Source organism: Notolepis coatsorum (genome assembly GCF_963971535.1).
Source record: "Notolepis coatsorum genome assembly, chromosome: 3".
NCBI classification, from domain to species: domain Eukaryota; kingdom Metazoa; phylum Chordata; class Actinopteri; order Aulopiformes; family Paralepididae; genus Notolepis; species Notolepis coatsorum.
Genome location: NC_140167.1, coordinates 130248142 through 130252609, shown reverse-complemented (window position 1 = coordinate 130252609; position 4468 = coordinate 130248142).

Here is a 4468-nt window from a genome sequence, read left to right as displayed (position 1 = left end):
GTCAACGTACAATATATGTATCAGGGCCGACGTTCCACTCAACTGGTTAAAGTCGCTTACTCGTGAGTAGTACGTTCGTTGATAAAGAAAAATAAGGTCCACAGCCGCTAAGTGATCCTAAAGCTATTTTCCTAAATATTCACGTCACTACTACAAGGTAAGAAAACTGTATTTTCCCAGTCTCCAAAATCACAGCCGACTCGACACATGAAAATTCCTCCTCACCTGAAAGCCGTAAATCAACTTGCCGGCTCATTCCACAGCAAAACGGTAGGCAAGGTACCTTGGTTGAGAAATGCAGGCTTCAATCTATGTTGTTTAGTCTATCTGTTCAGTACTGCTCAGCACTGTTTCAAGATGCACAATGAGCTCTTCAGAGAGAATTGTTGAATATATATAGATAGATACACAAATGTTCTAGAATGTTTGATTATGACATCATACTGTGACATCACGAATGCTCTAGAATGTTTGACTATGACATCATACTGTGACATCACAAATGTTCTAGAATGTTTGACTATGACATCATACTGTGATATCACGCATGTTCTAGAAGGTTCTATTATGACAAATGTAACATTATTTCACCTTTTGAGATTGTAGCAGGTGTTCAACTGAATGATGATCATGTCAGACAGACAGACAGACAGACAGGCAGGCAGGCAGGCAGACAGACAGACAGACAGACAGATAGATAGATAGATAGATAGATAGATAGATAGATAGATAGATAGATAGATAGATAGATAGATAGATAGATAGATAGATAGATAGATAGATAGATAGATAGATCATCTCATGGCTCTACTTTCTACTCTGTTTGTCCATCTTTCAACAGATCCTACAGATACAAGCAATAAGGTGATCTGGAGTACTGAGAACATACAGTAGAGGCTGTTTGTGATGCTGTGGGGTGTTTGCTTGTTCACAATGTTCCTCTTGCAAATATGCTTGACATGTTTTTCTTATTTCCTTCCTTCTGAGATGGAGAATAGAGGCTGTACTTTGTGCTGATGTGCAGAACAGACTAAAGGTGTGAATATTAGGCGTGAAACTCTTGTTGTACATGTTTGTTGCAAAACATGATAGTCTCATTACAACACAAGATATCCATCATTTCAACATCTACACTTGATTCCTTGTAAGAAAGTAAGCTATAACCTTTCATAGAATACTAGGCTCTTATGATATTTTTGCTTTTTTTATATATATTAAAAAATATATGTATATATATATATATATTTTTTTTTAAGGTTGGAATAATCTGTGCTTTTTAAATATTGATCGATGAATTTCAGGGACCCCTCCCCATTCCAAAGTGGATATATAATGCTTTTTAGAATGAAACCCTTATATGAACATTTTGACATGGTAGCCTGCCCCATTGTGATTCCATTGTGAGATTCATGTGTTTCACTGTACTTGTTACTTACATTATAAAAATTGTGATTTTGTAATACAACTTTTTTCCCTCCATATTTTTGGCCATTGATTCAGACTTATTGTATGCTCCTGAATTACCTTCAGTATTTAAGAATGAGGTCGCCCCCTTCTGGCTTAAAGAGTGTATTTCTACTTCCCCAGCTAAACGCTGCTTCTCTTATTCATAGTAGTATTATCATGATGTGTTTTTGTCATACAATATAATGGTGAAATGCCACAGCTAATTGGCATGTAATGATAATCACCTGTCATTTGTGACCAATGCGAGTGCCATACCTTGCCATACCAAAATGACGCCCCTCATGTACCTGAACGCATTCAATGAACGATCGTTCATGAACGCATTCGTATTTTGGGCAAACGTGAACTGAACTTACTGATTATCCACTAAATGAATATTATTGAGAACGCGTTCATTATCAGCGCTGTATAACGGCGTTCAAACGTGCATTCATTCTGAGTATAACGGCGTTCAAAGGTGTGCCAGATTTCATATGCATTTCAGCCGAAAACCCAGTTAAAACACACCGTAAACAGGCTACAAGTATGTGGAAAACCACCCGATCTGGCAACGCGCCTGTCACCCCCTGGCTTAGGGTGACCAGGTGTCCCCCTTTTGGTTGTACTGTCCCACCATTTGACCGACCGTCCCACATATTGAGAGGATGTCCCTCTTTTTGAAGCAAAAAAAAAACATTGGTCTCGGTGAAGACCATGTTATTCTAATAAAAAAAATTACATTATCTATCTGTCCCACTTTGTCCCACCAAAATCTTACTGTTGTCCAACTTGTCCTGCTTTTGGACTTTTTGCATCTGGTCACCCTACCCTGGCTACGTCATCAGACTCATCACAACAAACAGACCAGTGAGCAGAAGCCGAGCAGCAGGTCGAGAGCAGCACTCGCTCAGAAGACGTGTTCGAGATGGGATAGGCGACGCAGATCTGCGCAGGTTTTACTACGGTCTCGCCAAGCGCGTTGCATGGCGGTTAGAATGTTGTCCGACTTGCTCTGAAAATCTGACGAGACGAGGCGCGGAAATATTGCGGGACTGAGCCACGCACAGCCTTCAGAGCAAGGCGCCACAGTATGGAAGCAAATGAGTGCCATAAGTATTTGAATTATGGAAGCAAATGAGTGCCATAAGTATTTGAATTTAAGCAAATGAGTGCCATAAGTATTTGAATTTAATCAGACACCGCATTTATAGCATTGAAAATAATTACTTTGAAAACATGTATAATAACTTTGAAAACATGTATCTGAATTTTTTCAGACACCGCATTTATAGTTCCAGACACCGCATTTATAGTTTCAGACACCGAATTTATAGCATTGCAAATAAATACTTTGAAAATCATGTATCTGAATTTTTTTGCTCAGAGTTTACCAAAAATGCAGTGTTAATAAAAAAATTCGAATGCATAATAAAATTCAATGTAAAAATGCAGTGTTCATTAAAAAATTCGATGCATAATTGCGGTGTATATAATTCGATGTCAAAAATTGCGGTGTGTGGATTTCGACGTAAAAAACCCAACATCCGGGTTGCGTGTAGCTTTATGCCAAGCAAGCAGTGCAAAAATGTACCGTAGTGGCATGCAGTAATGCGCCTTTCATTTTCGCGGAAATAGGCTGTCTATTGCCATTCTCTTTGACAAACTCTAACCTTAACCAGCTCCTTAACAGCGCCTAAACTTAACCGTTCTAACCTTAACCAACTCCGAAACAATGCCTAACCTTAACCTTAACCATAGAAATTATATTGCCATTCTCTTTGACAAACTCTAACCTTAACCAGCTCCTTAACAGCGCCTAAACTTAACCGTTCTAACCTTAACCAACTCCGAAACAATGCCTAACCTTAATCGGCGAAAGAATACACGTTAAAAAAAAATCACGTTAAAAAATATTTTCGATGGGATTCGAACTCGCCAGCAAACAAGCCATAGGATCCACAGCCATGTGTCCTTGCCGATTGAGCTATTTGTTGGATACTGAATAAGGGGCGGTGACTTATATATATTGAGCTCCGCTCGTGTCGCATGCGCGGGCACCTCGCGCGAGCACGCCGGCGCACGCACGCACCTGAGCGAGCACGCCGCCGCCGGTGCACGCACGGTAGCATTTGTCTGAAAAGAAGGGCGCTTTACCGCACTAGCGTGCGGTGACGAATGCGGAAGCATTTTTGCACTGCTTGCTTGGCATTAACGTACAGGCATCCGGCGTACCCAGACAGGATAAAGCAATCGAGCTGGATGTGATCGAACTGACTTCTGGCCTATCACTGCACGGCTTTGTCAGTCATGTGATCACAACAACCCAGGAAGCCGGGCTCCGATAATAGTCAGTTACTTCTGTGTTCCGTGTTGCAATAAACGTTCAACGATGTCAACAAAACGGTATCTTATTACCGCTTTCCTCCCGACGACAAAGAGAAGAGAAGGTGGCTGAAGCCTGAAGTTGATACAGTAAGTTTGATCTCAATGATAAACAATAATTAACAGGTAGGCTAACGGCAGGCACCACTACGAATTGAAAATGGGGGACCCTGATGTAAACAAGACGAAAGTCTTTCTCTGGTCTGCATCCCCTTAACAATTGTGTGTATTGAGCCGTACTGTATTGTACCCATTCTGCAATCTGTTAAATAAAGTTTTCAATCATTCATTCAGGCTAGGCTAACATTAGGTACTACTACTAGTTAGGTAACGTTATAGAATCCAAATCGAAAATCAAGAATCCAAATCAAAAGTCTTATATAAGGTTATGAGATGAACATGTATGTTATGTAGGTTATGAAATGAATATGTATGTAATATGTAATAAAAACGCAGCTCAACGCATACATTTGATCTAGAACCCCGTTTGTTGTCCCCTAACTGTTATACGAAGATGGCCGGCGGTCTCGTGACAACCAGAATACAAAACATTACCTGTTGTTATTGTTAAGTCGCTATCTTGTGATAGTAACATGGTCGTGGTGTGAATTACCTCTAAATTAAAGTATTTTTGGATGAC